General features: G+C 36.1%; 1 pseudogene; it reads left to right on the top strand.

The window, feature by feature from the left end:
- Positions 1 to 12,414: 12,414 nt before the first annotated feature.
- LOC141715085 (DNA-directed RNA polymerase subunit beta-like) lies at positions 12,415 to 19,467 on the top strand (annotated as a pseudogene).
- Positions 19,468 to 21,018: the final 1,551 nt, after the last annotated feature.

Genomic DNA, 21,018 nt, shown 5'->3' with positions numbered 1-21,018 from the left:
TCATCAGCTTTAGTCAAGTGCTCAACAAGATGTATTGCAGTTGGAACACATGAAACTGAGTTCCATTCCTTAGTCAACTCCTGACCTGCAGGAGTTTCACTCCAAGGTACTGGTGCATTCCCGATAACAAACTCCTTTACCAGTTCAGACTTAGGAAGAGTCTGTGGAGAAGTATGTCCTGAAGGACCTGCTTCATCAGCATCTACAGTTGGAGCAGCATCACCAGTATCTCCAGCATTTGCAGCATCAGAACTTAAAGAATCAGTATCTTCTGATAAGACAACAGTATGAGTAGCAATGGAGGCTTCAGCATCCTCTAATTGCTGATCTGATACTAAGTTCTGATCAACAGCCATATCCTGATGCTCACCTAAAGTCTGATCATCAGCATCTTGATGCAGAGAAGGTGTTGTTGATAACTCTGGAGTTTGAACAACATCAGTAACAGGTGTTGTGGAAGGATTATTTGCTGTTGGAGCTTCTAAGAGAAATACTTCAGACACAACCAAGTGTTGAACATCAATATCAGCACTTGTGCCTGGATCAACAAGAGACACAGATGGTGAGTTAGCCTTGTCAGTTACAGCTTCCTGAGATGGAGTTGATGGAGAAGAAGTGACTGGAACAAATTCCTTGTCTTGTGAGATCAGAGATTCCTGATCCCCTTCCTTAGATGCTTCCTCTTCATCATCTGAAACTGGCCTTTGTGCCCTCTGTTTCTTGTACTTCCTCGTTGATTTGGATTCCTTGGGAGTTTCAGGAACTATCATTCGTCTAAGCCTCTTGAGAAGCCTAGAACCCGCAATTTCAGAATCCTTCTGAGAAACCTCTTTCTCAGCTTCAGAAACAACAGGTTCTCTAGAAAAAACCTGTTCCTCATAATCAGATTCATCTCTCAATATAATTCTCCTTCTCTTTTGAGATGTTTGAGGAACATTCTTTGTCCTCTTTGGCTTGGAAGATGAATGCTTCACAGTAGGTGCTGAAGAGGAAGGTTGAGCAGTCTGTGAAGTGGAGAGATAGGATTTGAGATATGTTCTGAGGGTAGGTTGAGTAGAATGAGAGGTAGGTACTGAGGTTGATGGATTTTGGGTGTTTGGAGTTGGTTGGACATCAGAGTAAACAAATCTATAAGTATCAGGATCAGCATTTACCAGAATCTGTTTTACAGACTTAGGAATCTGTAATGGTCTAACCACTTTTTTCTTAGTATCAGCATTTACCAGGTCATTAAAGTATCGGTTTGTAACCTTAAAAGGTGGGGTTTGAGTGGTGACTAACTGAGGTTCATCAGTACAGTAAGTGTAAATAAGTTGACAGAATCTAGCAAAATAAACAATATCTCGATCCTCTGTCATCCTATCCCCAATAAAACCAATTATTCCAGTTGCAAAATCAAAATGAGTTTGATGAATAATAGCATACCCTATGTGCTGACTCAGAATTGGGATGGCATTAAAATTTGAACATTTGTTCCCAAAAGCTTTGGTGATGCAATCAAAGAAGAAACTCCATTCTCTTCTGATATTAGCCCGTTTCAACTGTCCAAGTTTCGTCAGACTCTTTTCATATCCCAATTCAGCCATTAACTCCCGAAGGGCTGAGTCCTCTGGAATTGAGAAAGTACAATCTTCTGGAAGATGTAAAGCCCCGCGTACTGTACCAAGAGTGACTACAAAGGATGAATCACCCACTTAGAAGATAATACTGGGAGTTCCACGTTGACCACCATCATCAAAAAGTCCAGTCCTCCAAAACCTCAGAACTTGTTGGCTTGAAAAGAATTCAGGCTGTGTTAATGTATACCCAACCTCACTATGTGCAAGAAGATCTTGCACAAAGTGCAATTCAGATGGAGCTTCAGTGTGATCAAGAACTACAGCATAGTTGTTGGGGACAAACTTAGCTCCATCAATGATTAAATCCTTTGGTGCCATGTGAAAAAAAAAATTGAGATTCAAGTATGCCTGTTAGGTGTTTGTGATAATATCTGTATGAAAAACCAATGTGCGAAAGAAAGAGAAAGAGAGTAAAAGTAAGGAGAGAGATAAAATATAAAGAAAATAAAAGATTAAAGAAATCTTCTCTCTGTTGTACTTATACTCTGAACAAAAATGTTACCGTTGAACACCTGTCAGACATGCAGTAATAACGGACAGTTACTGGGCTCGAGAAAACAGGAATCATTACTTACCCAGTTGCCTAGTTTCAAGGAAAAACCGTTCCATTTATCAAGAGAAACAGTTTTAATTCAAAATTTAAACCGTTAGCACTGATTGAATCATTTTTCACTGCATCATTGATATTCTGACAATACATCACATGAAAATGACCAAGATAAATTAGATAAGTAAGTGCTGAAAATGAATCAGAACTTAATATAAAACAAAATTTATATGGTCATCAGAATATCAATCAGGATTTATCAACACAAGATAAAATAACTCAGAGACAAAATCTTGAAGTAAAAACAACTTTCATTAATATATCAAGACAATACATTTATGAAATGGAAATTACATCAATACTTATACAAGATTTTCCCTAAGCTTCGAATCCTAACATCAACAGCCTTAGTCCTAGCTAAGAAGCCTGACAAAGCTGATGATGAAGAAAAATAGGAAGAAGACGAGATTAAGTCATCTTCTTCTTCCTACTCTCGACAAACAGAATGGCGAGTCGGATGATTCGCTCTTGCTGGCGGAGAGCTTCCAGCCTTTCCTCCTTCAATCGCTCCAGATGGCGATGGTAGTCCATATAGAAGAACAGAAGGTGTGTCAGTACCTCCTGTGGGACAGAGTCCCATATCTCCTCAGGAATGGCTGTGACATGCCATTCCTGCTGCCACTCGGCATAACTTAACTCCATATTGAAGTTTTGGTAGTTCAAAAACATGTTGTATCTGACCATTGTGTTTTTGAAAGAAGAAGTATGAAGATAAGTGTGTGAGAAGAATTTGATGGAAAGACTGATGTGAAGTGGCTGCTTATATAGGCAAGAGAATGCCAGGAGACGCAAAGAAATTGAATGCTGACAGGTAGAATTAATTCTACCTCGTCTCCCTAGACTTTGAAAAAGAATAACATTCATTGGAAAGAGGAATCATGGTTTAAACCGCACAAGAAACAAGAAACAGTGGACTGTTCAAGTACGAATACCATTAATCCTAATCATAGTGACTATTAATCTTCCACTTCCACATATTCTAGTTCGAACTGAGACTGTTATAAAATTTTATTCACAGATAAGCCAAGTAAAGGATTAGACTGAGAAATCAGAACTTAGACCTATACCAGAACTTAACAGTCATCAGAACATAATTTCTTAACTCGAAAAAGGAATGCCCATCGTAGTAAATCCTCATACAAGTTCTGAGTTATAGACTTCAGAACTTAATCATCAGAACGTGTAACTAGAACTTGTCCTCAGAATTTGTGCAATAATGACACAATGACTGTTTATCTAAAATAACATAGACCACCACAGAAATTTTCATCATTCAGATGGAGTGATGAGTGTGTGCATTAAGCTAAATAACAGACAAAGAGTAAAGTCTGATTCACTTCAGTACATCTTAGAAATAAGGCATAACTAAAATTTTGCTAAAGAGCTGTCATTGTCCTGAAACCTACTGATGAATGAGTTCATGCTTGAGTCCACCTCAACTGTTTTGTGCTAATTTTATGCATCTTTTGAAATTCTATTTTACAGTGGCTTCTCAGTGTAAGTGAGTCACGACTGTGTATCAGAATTTATGTTATTATCAGAGTATTTCTCCAGTAATCATAGAGTGTGAAAAGTCACCAAGAAAATATTTTGCTTTTCTAATGCATATCTACTTAATACCAGCAATGCACTTGGGTCGTCCCTTCCACATTTTTACTCTAGATCTCAAAGGAGTACCTGATTTTATTCTTTGATCTTTTTCTTTTTTTTTTTCTTTTGAGAAGTGAGGTTTATCAGCACTTAGTACATTCAGCAGTTTTACTAGTATCAGAACTTAACAGATGAGTAGCATTATTCTAATTTGTGACTTAGTAATAAGATATACAAAGTAAACGTAACTAAGCTCAATTATCAGAATTTGCTAGTGTCATAGGGTTTCCACTGAAATAATTACTTCTTACATGGATTCATTTGTTTATTGAAGACTACTAGGTCAGTATCTAGCACAGTTATCCTCATAGGATTGAATAGGTACTTGAACAGACATATCACTTATCAGAGTTTAGAAACATATATCAGACAATAGTCAGTACTTAAAGACATTTATCAATTAAGCACAGAATACACAATGAGATTAATTCTGTAAATACTAAGCATAAAGTCTGATAACACAGAACAAGACTAAGCAGATTTAGAGAAAGAACCTGAAACCATTCCAAGTTCATTTACCAATCTTGTAAAAGTAGCTTCACACAGTGGTTTTGTGAAGATATCTGCTAGTTATTGATCTGTGGGAACAAAATGCAATTCCACTGTACCTTCATCCACATGTTCCCTGATGAAGTGGTACCTGATGCTGATGTGCTTTGTTATTGAGTGTTGAACTGGATTACCTGTCATAGCAATAACACTTTGATTATCACAGTAAATAGGGATTTTGAAATATGTTAACCCATAATCCAGTAACTGATTCTTCATCCAAAGAATTTGTGCACAACAGCTTCCTGCAGCAATATACTCTGCTTCTGCAGTTGATGTGGAAATTGACTTTTGTTTCTTGCTGTACCAAGAAACCAATCTGCCTCCAAGAAATTGGCAGCTTCCACTTGTGCTTTTCCTGTCAATTTTGCAACCTGCAAAATCTGCATCTGAGTAACCTATTAGTTTAAAATCTGATTCTCGACGATACCATAATCCCAGAGCAGCTGTTCCTTTAAGATACTTAAAGATTCGTTTTACAGCTGTTAAGTGAGGTTCTCTTGGATCTGCTTGAAATCTTGCACAAAGACAGGTAGCATACATGATATCAGGTCTACTAGCAGTTAGATAGAGTAGAGAGCCAATCATACCTCTGTAGTCAGTAATATCTACTGATTTACCGGTATCCTTATCCAGTTTTGTTGCAGTGGCCATTGGAGTGGATGCACTTGAACAATCTTGCATTCCAAATTTCTTCAACAAATTTCTGGTGTACTTGGTTTGACAAATAAAAGTGCCTTCCTCATTCTGCTTGACTTGAAGGCCCAGAAAATAGCTAAGTTCCCCCATCATACTCATCTGATATCTTGACTGCATTAGCTTGGCAAACTTTTTGCAAAGTTTGTCATTTGTAGATCCAAAAATGATATCATCAACATAAATCTGGACCAGAAGTAAGTCCTTTCCATGGTTGAGGTAGAACAGTGTTTTGTTAATTGTCCCTCTGTTGAATCCACTTTCCAGAAGAAACTGAGCTAAAGTCTCATACCATGCTCTAGGATCTTGCTTAAGTCCATAAAGTGCTTTGTCAAGCCTGTAGACATAATCTGGATGTTTGGTATCTACAAAACCTGGAGGTTGTTCAACATATACCTCCTCCTCCAATTCTCCATTGAGAAAAACACTTTTCACATCCATTTGAAAGACAGTAAACTTTTTGTGAGCAGCATAAGCCAAGAATATCCTTATGGCTTCTAACCTAGCAACTGGTGCAAATGTTTCATCATAATCAATTCCCTCCTGTTGAGAATATCCTTTTGCAACCAGCCTTGCCTTATTCCTTGTAATTATGCCATCACTGTCAGTTTTGTTTCTGAATACCCACTTTGTACCAATAACAGATCTATTCTTTGGTCTTGGCACTAGGGTCCAGACTTTGTTTCTTTCAAATTCATTCAACTCTTCCTGCATTGCTTGCACCCAATCAGCATCTTGAAGAGCTTCTTCCACTTTCTTTGGCTCAGTCTGAGAGAGAAAAGAATTGTAAAGACATTCATTTGAAGTGCCTGTTCTAGTTCTGACACCTGCATCAGGATTTCCAATTATCAAATCAGGTGTATGTGATTTTGTCCACTTCCTTGCAGATGGAAGGTTTTCTCTAGAACTGGATGCTCCCCCATGATCCATGCTATCTTCATTTTCATTTTCTGATGCTCCCCCTGAAACTATGCTCTCTGAGTTGGATTCTTCTGTATTTAAATTTTCAGCACTATCAGAACTTGGCTTATCAGAACTTGACGAATCAGAACTTGAAGAGCCAGATGCATGTTCTGATGTTTCTTGAGATGTGGTAGGATCTTGAGTATGCTCCCCCTGCATAGGTGCATCTTCCTTTGACGTAGTCTCCACAGTTTCAATAACATCAGAGTTTAATCCATCAGAGTTTACAGTATCAGGACTTAGACTATCAGGATTTTCTGTATCAGAATTTGAGTCTTCATTTTCAAATCTCAACTGATGATGGTCAATGAAATCTTCAAGACCAGTAATCTTTTTGTCATCAAAAGAGACATTGATAGATTCCATGACCACTTTTGTTCTCAAATTATAGACTCTGAAGGCTTTTGTGGAAAGTGGATATCCAACAAAGATTCCTTCATCAGCTTTTAGATCAAACTTTGATAGCTGTTCAGGATGAGTCTTGAGAACAAAACACTTGCATCCAAATACATGAAAATATTTCAGATTTGGCTTCTTTTTCTTCACCATCTCATATGGTGTTTTTCCATGCTTGTTAATGAGTGTTGCATTTTGAGTAAAACAAGCAGTCTGCACAGCTTCAGCCCAGAAATAGGTTGGAAGCTTTGCTTCTTCAAGCATTGTACGTGCAACTTCAATGAGAGTTCTATTCTTCCTTTCAACAACTCCATTTGCTGTGGAGTTCCAGGAGCAGAAAATTCCTGCTTTATTCCATGGCTTTTGCAGAACTCTTCCATTATCAAATTCTTGAACTCAGTGCCATTATCACTCCTTAAAACTTTCACAGAGTCTTTGACCATTTTATCCAGATGTTTGATATGATTAATCAAGGTTGATGCAGTTTCACTTTTTGTATGCAAGTAATACACCCATGTGTATCTGGTGAACTCATCCACTATGACCAACGCATACTTCTTCTTTGCAATAGACATGACATTTACTGGACCAAATAGATCAACATGTATTAGATGATAAGGCTCAAGAATTGATGATTCAGTCTTGCTCTTGAATGAAGATTTTCTTTGTTTGGCTTTCTGACATGAATCACAAAGACCATCAGGAGCAAATACTGTGTTTGACAATCCTCTCACAAGATCTTTCTTGACCAGTTCATTTATATTGTTGAAATTTAAATGAGAGAGTTTCTTATGCCAATTCCAGCTTTCTTCAATTGATGCTCTACTCATTAGACAAATTGCAGAACCATCAGTACTTGTTGAAAGCTTAGCTTCATAAATGTTACCACGCCTGTATCCTTTCAGAACAACTTTGCCTTTAGATTTACTCACAATTTCACAGTGTTCTTCAAAGAAATCAACATGATAACCTCTGTCACAGATTTGACTTATACTCAGTAGGTTGTGTTTAAGTCCTGAGACTAGAGCTACTTGTTTAATTATGACATTTCCAAGATTTATATTGCCATATCCCAATGTTTTTCCAATGTTGCCATCTCCATAAGAAACACTTGGGCCAGCTTTCTCCACAAAGTCTGATAGCAGGGCCTTATTTCCAGTCATATGTCCTGAACATCCACTGTCCAGAACTAGAATATTTTTCCTGTTGCCCTGCAATCACAAAGACCACTAATTATTAGTTTTAAGGACCCATACTTGCTTGGATCCTTTGGCCTTATTAAGTTTGTTAACATTTGCAGCGGATTTAGCATCAGAATTTATGTTAACATTTTTCTTATCAGAACTTACACTATCAGACTTTGAATCAGAATTTACACTAGAAGGAACAATGGAAACTTTCTTCAAAGAAGAGTTTATTTGATAATAATCATAGTACAAACTATGATATTCCTTACAAGTATAAATGGAATGCCATAAACTACCACAATAAAAACAAGGATTTTGTGGTTTGTATCTAACAGACTGACTCTTAACTCCTGATTTTGAAGGTAAGGAGTTAATATTCTTATTCTTCCTGCAAAAAGAAGCCAGATGGTTAGAACTTCCACAGTTATGACATGTTTTCCTAGGAGCATCAGGAACAGGTTTATAATCATTGCTTTTATTCACACCTTCCTTTCCATTCCTATTTTTCCTAGGTGATTTTACCTTGTTTGCATTCTTGACATCTTTCAGCTTATGCTTAAGCTGCTTCTTTGTCATTAAGCCTATGTTCACTTCAGCTGTCTTTTCCTGTTTTAGTTTGTCAGAAGTTGATTCCTTTGTAACTTCTGATTTTTCATTTTCAGACTTTACAGTTACAAACTTAACAGGTTTTAACTTTGGCTTTTGCTTATCAACAGACTTAATTTCTTCAGTTCCTTTATCTTTCTTATCTTCTCCATAACCTAAGCCCTCTTTCCAGTTTCCACTACTTAGCAAATTTTGAGTTGTTTTACCAGAGTTAGTCTAGGTCCTGATAATCTCTCTTTCCTTTTCTAACTCAGTTTTTAGAGATTCATTTAATTTTAGCGCTTCATTCCTAACATAAAAAGCATCATCTCTATCCTTCTGAGTTTGATGGAACATGACTAACTCTTTTTCTAAGAAATCATTTCTTTTCTTAAATGTAAGATTTTCAGAAGTTAATCTTTCACATGTTAAAGTTTGATCTCTATAGCTAACAAACATGGTTTTAAGATATCTTCTCAACTCATTAATATCATCAGTATGAAAAGCATAAGTAGTCTGAGGTACCTTTATTTCAGCAGCTACAGAACTGCTCTCAGCACTTTCTTTATCAGCATTTGCCATCAATGCATAGTTTTCCTCACTTTCAGAGTCTGAGGTGTCTGTCCAGCTTTTCTGCTTTGTGACAAGAGCCTTGCCTTTGTCACCCTTTACCTTCTTGCAGTCAGGAGATATGTGGCCTTTCTCACCACATTTATAGCATTTAACATTGGTGTAATCTCCTCTGTCAGACTTTCCTCCTCTGCCTTCAGATCTTCTGAAATTCTTTTTATCAGAACTTATGCCTTTCCTGGAAAACTTCTTTCCCTTCCTGAACTTCCTGTATGCAATCTTTGTGATTCCTTTCACCATAAGAGCACACAGCTTCATCATCTCCTCATCAGCATCAGTCTCAGGCAAGCTTTCAGAATCTGAGTCATCATCACTCTCAGAACTTGATGACTCAGTATCAGACTTTATGAAAAGAGCTTTACCCTTGTCTTTCTTTGAGGAAGCTGCTTTGGGGAATTCTTCTTCAGCCTTAAGAGCAACTGTCCTTGACTTTCCTCCTTTCCTCTTGCTTCTTTGTTCCATCTCCAGCTCATGAGTCTTGAGCATTCCATAGATTTCGTCAAGAGTTGTTTCATCAAGATTGTAGTTTTCTCTTATTGTCGTTGCCTTCAAATCCCAGCATTCAGGAAGAGCTAACAGGAACTTAAGGTTTGAATCTTCAATATCATACTCTTTATCAACCAATGACAAATCATTCAAAAGTTTGACAAATCTATCATATAAATCATTCAATGACTCATTAGTCTTTGAGTCAAAGTGTTCATACTCTTGAGTGAGTATTGTCTTCCTGTTCTTCTTAATTGTGTCAGTTCCCTGACACCTTGTTTCCAGAGCATCCCATATCTCCTTAGCAGTCTTGCAGTTGATTACCCTGTTTGACATTACATTATCAATGGCACTATGCAGTAAGTATTGTACCTTAGCATCCTTAGCAATTGATGCTATGTCTTCAGCAGTATAATCACTCTTCTCCTTTGGTACGGTCTTTGCTGCTTCACCTGCAACTGCAACTGCGAGTTTGGTTGGTTTGTGAGGGCCTTCCTTGATTCTATCAAGGTATTCTGGATCTGTTGCTTCCAGGAACATGGTCATTCTTACCTTCCATATGGGATATTCAGATGGTCTCAGTATGGGAACTCTGATGGTCTCATACCGACTCTGAATTTGTGTCTTTGGTGGTTCCTCAGTTTTGGTAGGCTTAGTTGGAGTTTCTGTGTCCGACATGATTGTGTTTGGATCTTTAACTGTATATATGTTAACAGATAGGCTCTGATACCAATTGTTAGGTCACACACACACTGTAGAGGGGGTGAATACAGTGTATAGTACACTCAAATCGAACTTTAAGAACTTAAGTAACAGAAAACAAACTTTATTGAAACAATAAACTCTGTTACAGTATGGAACTGTTACCTCTCAGTGATGAACAAATATCACGAGAGCTGCTAGGGCTACAATGAATAATCTTCTCTAATAATGATAACACTTATAGTGTAAACCCTATATCTGTGTTTATATACTACACAGTTACAAGATAATCGCTAATTGATATGGAATATAATTATGCTTCCTAAAATATATCAATCAGATATCTTTTCTTCCAAGTATTCCATTCTTTACAGAATTCCTTCTTCATGCATATCTCTTCTTATGTTTATCTTGATCTTCTTTTCTTTAATCAGCTACTGTCCTTATCTGATCGTCCTTCAGCACTTAAGTTCTGATATCTATCTTCTGATGATTATCTCCTGATAACATATGTACTGATATCATTAAGTCCTGACTTCCAGTATAAGTACTGATCAACAGTTAAGTACTGATTTATCCTGTTCAAATAAGATCTGAAAGCTAAACATAAAACATATTAGCCATGACATTATCAAATATATCTAACACACATGATTAAATCATGTTTTGTATTCAAATATTGCCATAAATCCTTGCTTTTTCGTGAACCAGGTTCATCAATTTTTGCAAATGAAAATGCACACGTTAATGCTTGGCAATCTATTGACAATACTGAAACGCCAAAGCATGGTTTGTGTTTTTATTTATTTTTTCTGTGATATTCAAGATTATTAAATTATTATGATGTGATTAAATCTATTTTCTGTTTAGTTTCCGAAATACTAAACAACCAGACAAGCACACAGCTTTTGAAATTAAAACAACAAAGTTCAGTGGTCAAAAATGCAAGATCTGATGCTACATCAGATGCAACGAAGCACGGTAGACATCCATAGACAAATTTGTCCTGTCGTGTTCTACATTTATATTACTAAATGATTCTTAAATTGTTGCAAGAACAAAATGAATACCCATGAATCCTATTGATAAATTTGCAACTGCCCATACTACTAAAAATCGATAGTGAACAATACTAACAAGGTTTCAATAACAGTGAATCAGTGTACGTGTATTAAAAACAACATTGTGTTGAATTGTTTATTTATATTCAATGTGTCTTGTACACATGATAAGATTCTTTTAATTTTTCCTGCAGCACAGAATCGAGTTCCACTGTCAATATTGAATCTTAATGATTTCTCACATGGTTCCAACATAAAGCGTGTCACACGTACATTTGAAAGATTACCTCCAAATCCAAGGGGTAACTTAATTGACAGCAATCGATACAGATCTTCTAGTGCCTCATCTAATAATTTTCAAACACCACCCACATCGAAACTTGGTATTTATTTACATTTACTGATGTTGCAAACTGATATTTAAGAATTATTTGTGGTATAGTAAATAGTAACACAACAGCTAATTTGGTGAACAAACAATTACAGGTCCTGGTAGATTTACGCCCTCACCATTGAGTGGTACCACATATACTCCTGTAAATTTTGCTGCATTTAAATCAGTTAATTTCTCATATGGAGATGGTCAGTGTGTACAAAAGTTATTCATTTAATTTCCTATATATTTCAATTGTGATATTATTTGAAAGCATCCTGAACATGCAGGCAAGTCATCATCATGTGTGTGTCAAATTGCAAGTGGAGTCACTCCTTCATCAAGGATGTTACAGAACGTGAACTTGCAAGGTTTAATAATTTTATCCTGTGAAATTTTTTTAGTTTTAACGTGGCCATATTTTCCGGAATTTAATCATCTCTGAATTAAACATTTTAATTTGCATATATACCGGAATTTAGGAATGAACAAGTTCTAACTCCAAAATCCACGACACATATGGGACAACGTAAGATTATTTTTGAACTTCCAACTTCTGCAATAACCCGTAACTTTTCTTCTATGATTGATCAGTATAAACATCAACAACTCCGAATTGGATCAGTTTTTCCTCAACAAATAAGTACTTGGGCGAATAAAATCCTCCCGAATAGAGAGAGAGTTGGAGAGGTGACAAAACCTTATACTTTTCATTACAAAACCAATAAACCCGAAAAAGATGGATTATTTTGTGAAAGAATTTTTGGGCCTATCAAAAGTGGAATTTGTGCTTGTGGAAATTATCGAGTAATCGGAGATAAAAAAAATACCGAAATTTTTTTGAACAATGCGGGGTCGAGTTTATTGATTCTCGGATACGAAGATATCAAATGGGCTACATCAAACTCGCATGCCCAGTAACCCACGTGTGGTATCTCAAGTTTCGGATGGAACTAATCCATTGACACAAATAGTTCATGGGAGAAAATTGAGTTATTTGGGCCCTGGAGGATTGACAGGGCGAACTGCTAGTTTTCGAATACGAGATATCCATCCTAGTCATTATGGGCGTATTTGCCCAATTGACACGTCTGAAGGAATAAATGTCGGACTTATTGGATCTTTAGCAATTCATGCGAAGATTGGTCGTTGGGGATCTCTAGAGAGCCCGTTTTATGAGATTTCTCATAGATCAAAAGGGGCACAGATGCTTTATTTATCACCAGGTAAAGATGAATACTATATGGTAGCGGCGGGAAATCCTTTGGCCTTGAATCAGGGTCTTCAGGAAGAACAGGTTGTTCCAGCTCGATATCGTCAAGAATTCCTGACTATTGCATGGGAACAGGTTCATCTTCGAAGTATTCTTTCCTTCCAATATTTTTCTATTGGAGCTTCCCTCATTCCTTTTATCGAGCATAATGATGCGAATCGGGCTTTAATGAGTTCGAATATGCAACATCAAGCAGTTCCTCTTTCTCGATCCGAGAAGTGTATTGTTGGAACTGGGTTGGAACGCTAGGCGGCTCTAGATTCAGGGGTTCTTGCTATAGCCGAACATGAAGGAAAGGTCATTTATACCGATATTGACAAGATCCTTTTATCGGGTAATGAAGATACTCTAAACATTCCATTAGTTATGTATCAACGTTCCAACAAAAATACTTGTATGCATCAAAAACCCCAGGTTCAGAGGGGTAAATACATTAAAAAAGGACAAATTTTAGCATATGGCGTCGCTATAGTTGGTGGCGAACTCGCTTTGGGGAAAAACGTATTAGTAGCTTATATGCCTTGGGAAGGTTACAATTTTGAAGATGTAGTGCTCATTAGCGAGCGTTTGGTTTATGAAGATATTTATACTTCTTTTCACATACGAAAATATGAAATTTAAATTCATGTGACAAGCCAAGGCCCCGAAAGGGTCACTAAGGAAATACCGCATTTAGAAGCTCATTTACTACGCAATTTAGACAAAAATGGAATTGTAATGCTGGGATCTTGGGTCGAGACGGGTGAGATTTTAGTAGGTAAATTAACGCCCCAAATGGTGAAAGAATCGTCGTATGCCCCCGAGGATAGATTGTTATGAGCCATACTTGGCATTCAGGTATCTACTTCAGAAGAAACTTGTCTAAAACTACCTATAGGCGGTAGGGGTCGAGTTATTGATGTGAGATGGATCCAGAAAAGGGGAGGTTCTAGTTATAATCCAGAAACGATTCGTGTATATATTTCACAGAAACGTGAAATTAAGGTAGGCGATAAAGTAGCTGGAAGACATGGAAATAAGGGTATCATTTCAAAAATTTTGCCTAGACAAGATATGCCTTATTTGCAAGATGGAAGACCTGTTGATATGGTCTTCAACCCATTAGGGGTACCTTCACGAATGAATGTAGGGCAGATATTTGAATGTTCACTCGGGTTAGCGGGGGGTCTACTAGACAGACATTATCGAATAGCCCCTTTTGATGAGAGATATGAACAAGAAGCTTCGAGAAAACTAGTGTTTTCTGAATTATATCAAGCCAGTAAGCAAACGGCGACTCCATGGGTATTTGAACCCGAGTATCCGGGAAAAAGCAGAATTTTTGATGGAAAAATTCAGGTAAAATTCAGTCAATCCCTGAATTATTTTTTTGTATTGTGATATTGTGGCTTCCGAATATTGTTTTTTCGTAAATAATTGTAGATATACCAAAATCTGCAAATATAGCTAAACCAATTCCGAAATGCACACAACAGTTGGGACAGAATAGGATTAATTTCCAACTTCCAGCATCTACAATTACAGCTTCTACAAATCCAGGTATATCATCTCATGAACGCGTACAATTTATTAAATATAGAACTAGATATGTTATTGTGTCAAAATAAATGGAATGCAGATAACACATGCCCGTCTGTGTCAAGATCAAAAAGACCTTTTAAAATTACGCAGAACCTAAAAGATCGCAATTATATTGAGTTTTTCGATTATGTGGAGGTGGAAGATCATTCTGAAGGTAAACAACTAACAAACGTGATGCAGTGATACTATTATCAATTTAATTAAATTTCATATATCTGATCATTACCATTAATAAAAAATAGAAATTCCAATGGAATTCGGCGGATATGATTCTGACGAAGAATTTGATCTTCACACTAACGGTATGATGCTAAATTGATTTTATAACTGCATTTAATGTAATATATTGATTCCTTTATAATGTGCTTTTTAATCATCTTTGACAGACCTATGGAAAGTATATATGGATCTTGGAAAGCCGGACAAACTTTGTCCATGCTGTAAAGCCATTATGTGGAATAATGAACGGAATAACAAATCAAACAAGCATGCATCACCAACTTTTTCTGTTTGTTGTCGGAATGGGCAGTTCCAGTTACCACCGGAGAAACCTTCTCCTCCGTTTTCAGATAAATTGTTATCCGGTGGAAAGAAAACTCAGCAATATAAAATAAAGATCCGGATATACAACCCACTATTTATTTTTACATCAATTGGAGGTAAAATTGACAATAGTATGAACAGACGAGGAGCTCCTTGCATTTTCAAGCTCTGTGGTCAAAATTATCATTTGATTGAAAGTATATGCCCGACTCGTGGTGAATCTCCAAAGTTTTGTCAGTTGTACGTATATGATACTGAGAATGAAATAGAAAATAGAAAGCGAGCGGTTCCTGGTAGCGATTCTATAAATTCAGACATTGTAAAAGGTCTTCTTCTGATGCTTGATGAGAATAATCGATTGGTTAATAGCTTTCGTATGGCTAGAGACCGGTTCAAAAACAATTAACCTGAGGATATTGAGTGGGAATTAATTTCATGTAAAGCAGCGGATGGTAGATCTAATAATATTGGACCTTCTAACGAGGTTGGTGCTTTGATTGTTGGTGACCTAGAAGACTCATGCGGAACCCGGGATATTGTTGTTCAGACAAAAACTAAACAACTTCAGAGGATTTTCGAGACGAATGCCCATTTTATGCCTTTACAGTATCCTTTACTTTTCCCTCATGGTGATGAAGGATTCCACTTGAAAATTCCATTAATGGGAAAAATGGTGGTTCACCTCCTAAAGTTATTGAAGGTGATGATGATGGAGAGGAATCAAAACAGAGATGTTATGTTTCAATGCGGGAATATTATGCCTACAAACTCATGATCAGACTAACTAAAGGTACTACATTACTCTTATAAACGTTAAAAAAATGTCAATTGTATTATACTGTCATATAGGAATGTAAATTGATGATAGCTATATACAGATTGTAGATTGGTATTAATAAGATTTTAAAATTTATTCTGTAGGATTAACTCCTCAATTGAGTGGTCGTTTATGGCAACAATATATTGTTGATGCATTCACTGCAGTTGAAAAGTATCGTCTGGAATGGATTAAACGGAATCAAAAAACTATTCGATCTGATCTATACAATTCAATACGTGACTCCTTGAGAAAAGGTAATTTTAATACAACATGCCAAGGGAAGAATGTAATTTTACCTGCTACATTCACAGGTTCTCGGAGATATATGTCCCGGTATTTTAAAGACTCTCTTGCTATATGTCGTAGTATTGGTCATCCATCATTCTTCTTGACAATGACCTGCAACACTAAATGGCAAGAAATTCAGAGTATGCTCCAACATATGCCGGGCGTTAATGTTACAGATGCTCCGAATGTGGTTGCCCGCGTTTTTAAAATGAAGCTACATCAATTGGTTGATTTAATAAAAAATCAAAATTACTTTAGAAAATGCACCGGACGTGAGTATTTTAACGCTTTTACAAAACAACCTATAATAGTTGATTTTAAACTATATTCTCTACTAAATTATGAAATTTTTATAACAGTTATGTACGTGATTGAGTTCCATAAAAGAGGATTACCTCACACTCATATGTTAATTTGGCTACATCTTGATGATCGTCCCAATACGATAGAGCAGATTGATGATTTGGTGTGTGCTGAAATCCCGCATAAGGAGACTGACCCGGCCGGGTACAATACTGTTAAAAATTACATGATACATGGGCCATGTGGACTGGATTTTTCGTATTCACCGTTTATGTCGGATGGAAAATGCGGTCGTCATTTCCCAAAGAGGTATATTCAAATAAATTACATGATACATGACCATCAGGACATACTTTTATGTATTTGCAATGAATTATGGATATATTTTTTCGAAAAAAATATCATCATTATGGTAAATATAAAAGGAGACCTAGTTATATTTGTGTTTAAACCAATTTTACACATATGTACAATGGTCACACATTCTTTGATGACTGTGGATTTCCTGTTTATCGGAGGAGATGGATGGACAGGACTGTTGAGAAGAACAAGCAACAACTGGACAATCATTTTGTTGTATCTTATAATCGTGATCTGTTACTACACTTCCAGTGTCATATGAACTTGGAAATCTGCAACAATTCTCGCTCTTTGAAATATCTATTCAAGTATTGTTTGAAGGGACATGACACAACAACAATGATGATACAGAGAAAAAAAGATTTGCCTTTAAATTAAGAAAAAGGGTAAAACTATTGATGAGGTGAGACATTTTATGGATGACTACTAGAAAAATGTTAATAGACATCGGCTAAAAACCGATGTCTATGAATGTAAAAATCCGATGTCTTTCGTGGGTGATGTTAAAGACCCCCCTATTTAACATCGGTTTTAAACTGATGTTAAATACAGCATATAACATCAATTCTTTGTTTAAAACCGATTTATATATCTTGATATTAAATTTCTCATGCATATATAATCTTCATATATCATCAGAATATGATATTTTTATCAATTTAAATATATGTGAGCTAAGCAAAATCTTTCAATTTAACCAATAAACTGATGTTACGAGTACTAGTAACAACAGTTTTCATCAAAAACCGATGTTAACAATACCTTTGACATCGGTTCTTAATTGGTAACCGATGTCTATTTGTAACAAACTGATGTCTATACTTAATAACATCAGTTTTTTGTTTTAAGATTTTTTGTTGTTGTAGTATTTAACATCAGTTTTTACTGATGTTAATGGTCCACTAGAACTGATGTATTAAGCTTTGACAAACATCATTTTCCATTATAATGATGTTTGTACTTGTTTTATTAATGCATATTTTAAAACTATAGATTCCAAAAACCAATGAACTACCAAAACCAATTGCTGCATAATACCAGTTATCTATAAATCTAACAATCAATATTCAAACATCTGGTACAACAGATTCATCTAATCCAAATATCAAGTAATACACATATCCATTCATATATTCTACTACTCTCAATACAAAAAAATTGACTTGGTACCGATAATAGCATGTAAAATATCATTTGAGGAACGCCCTCGTTCTTCTGCATCTTCCCACTCCTTAGTAAAGCTCATGTAGCCTCTGGTCCCGTATGATGACAATAAGCATATGTACCTTTGAGCGTTTTCTTGAATAAATGACTTCCTGTAGTGCAAGATGACGCTATTGTATCGATACCGGACCTTATCCTCTACAGAAGAATCCCGTTGTCCCATTCTATCTATCTGCGAGTGATACGCGCAAGGTAAATGCATGAACTTGTGATTTATTAATGATCTAAAAGTTCAAGAGACTTCCAAATATTGATATCCAAATATAATGCATGTACTTTGTAAATATCCTAAATTACCGACTGGAATATAGTAAAAACTTCATATTTTCTATTCAGAATCTTACATGCTATTCTGTCACCATTGATTAAATATATTCACGAGTGTGCATTCTTGTGAGTATGATTTAAATATAGCACTTAAGACTGCATCATACTTAAAGTAAATATCAGATAACGATGCCCCAAAATCAGCATGATCAGTATCAAAATAAGTATGACACTGCTTCTAGGTCACATGTTGAACTACAAACTGGAGTACTTAAACTTAATATATGTGTTCATAAACATATAATTGTGAATGCTATTGCGAAACCAGAAAGAAGAGGACTACCTCCTTGACTATTTGCTGTAAAATTCTTATTATTTCAGTGAAGTCAGGCCTTAAAACTGGATCTTGCTGCCAGCAATTCTCAAGAAGGTCATCAAGTTTTGGAAGAGTGTGCTTCGGAATAGTTGGCCGTAGCCCCTGTATAACAAAATCAAACAAGACCAGTACAAGTTTTTAGGAACATTTAAATAAATAGGAGGAACAACACCAAGAAAGAATAGGAGGAACGTGTATAAGCTAGCGAATTCACAGTAGAGGGATAGGCAATACCCATGCATTTACCTTCTGGACAACTCCAACAGCCGCTTGAACTGGTGTTATGTTCTCGTAGGGAAGCTGGAAAATCGACATGTAATAACATTGTAAATAAGGTTAACATACATATTTATCTTTCTGTAGTACACATAAAAATTATGTCATAACTTTTATATTACCTTTCCAATTAATAGCTCCCATACTGCTTGCAGATGATATCTTCTTTTCCACACTAAAAGCTAGTGCTGCAAAGGGATATCTGGCCCCCGAGTACACAACCACTGGCCGATTCATAGACAAGAGCGACGTATATGCATATGGCATGATTATACTTCAGATTCTCTCTGGAAAACATATTATAAGCCAGTCAATTCATCAAGGTGCAGAGTTGGGCAGACTAGAAGATTTTATGGATGTAAACCTTGAGGGAAAGTATGTAGAATCTGAGGTAATTAAGCTGGGAAAACTTGCTTTGCTATGCACTCACGAGTCTCCCAACCAGAGGCCAGACATCGAAACAGTATTGCAGAATTTGACGTGTTGCCTCCTGATCTGCAAAAACTCTTGCTTTGTTGGTTCATTTGGATGCTAAAATTAAAAATACGGGATAGTTGTACTGGCTCATGTTTCTACTTTAAAGTGCTGTTTTCTTATGTTTTAGCTGAAGTTGAGCTACCGGAAGAAGGCAAGAATTTCATGGAAACAATAAGTAAGCTGATTTTATATTTGCAAATAATAAATGTTTAATAATATTTAAGTAGTTGTAGGAAATTTTTCTTCTTTAAAGTTTCTTTATGTTTTAATTGATAAGTAAGTACATATTACAAGTAGTGAAGCCTTCTAATACAAACTCAAACATATATGTGTTCTCACTATCATTATATATGGATACTAAAAATCAACCAGTCGCCATTAAGTAAGAAAATCAGAAGCATCGTTATGCTCCAACAGGAAAGAACTCGATTAATTGGAAATAGAATATGAATGTTCGGATCAACCTGAGACGATCAACTATATAAATTAAACTAATTTCGTGATTCCTCAGTTTTGTATAAAGGGTGACAGAATAATATAAATACTTATGATCTCGTAATTTTCCTGGAAAAAATAAAGTTTGGGTTAAAAGTATCTCCTCCAACCTTACTAGCTCGATTGTTGATAGTAAAACACAATAACATACTTCATTGACTAGCAGAATTCAGCAAGCCAAATACTTGTTTTGCTCATATGGCAGCGTTAGTAAATAGTAACTTACCCCATTGAGACTCGTTATCCCAGGACTTTGGCTTGACTGCTTGAGCTTCTAAACATAACACACATATACTACATTAATAATAAACTCAGTGAGTCTCGCAACACACACAAGTCTAGCAAAAATAACACAGAGGACATATAAAAATGTAACCAATAATACCTCCTTGAAATCACCAAAAAACCTTCTCAACGGACCTCGAAACTCACAATGCGTCCATTTCCTTGAATAATACCTCCTCCTAATTTCTCAAAATGACACATAAATCAAAAATCAAAATAAAAACATATACCCACATATACATCAAAATTGATACCCACATACATAATTCAAGCAATTACTCAACTAAAAGCATAAAAGATTAACATGCTCAATTCAAACATTTAACCAATCATTTAAAAAAATAGGGTTTTAAAATGAAACCTCCAAGTGAAAAATTAGGGTTAATCTTACCCAATTTATGCTCGACCTCCAAGCTTTAATCTCACATCTTTAACCTTTAAACTAATACTTGACCTTACCCAATTCAAACTCCGTCCAAAAGAGAGAGGTGAGAGAGCACAAAGAGCACAGAGAGCGATCACAGAGAGCACAAATAGCACACAAAAATAGTCGGGAGAGATGACTGAATCTTCAGTTGGGCACAATCGAGAGGCAGAGGTGATATTTAGGGTTCTTCATAGAGGGGTGAGTTTCAGTGAGTGAGAAAGAGAAACGAGAGACTGAAAGGATTTATCTTTTGATTTTGAAAATATTTAATATTTTAAAGTGTAAAGTTGAAAAGGGGTGTAAACTAAAAAAGGGGAGAGAGTTTGAAAAAATTTTAAGGCAAAATTTGTGTGAAAAGAAGGGGAGAATTTTTTTTAAGGCAAAAAAGAGGGGGAACAATAGGAGGGATTGAATTATTTGGCCAAGGGGGGAAATAAGGAAGGCGCGCTGATTAAATTTTTTTAAACAAACTTTTAACATCGGTTGGGCTAAAACACCGATGTTTATAACAACAAAAGA

This window comes from Apium graveolens, chromosome 3 (assembly GCF_009905375.1).
Source record: "Apium graveolens cultivar Ventura chromosome 3, ASM990537v1, whole genome shotgun sequence".
In the NCBI taxonomy this organism is placed as follows: Eukaryota; Viridiplantae; Streptophyta; class Magnoliopsida; order Apiales; family Apiaceae; genus Apium; species Apium graveolens.
Note: the sequence above shows the minus strand (reverse complement) of the source record. Positions and strands in the feature narration are given on the sequence as shown.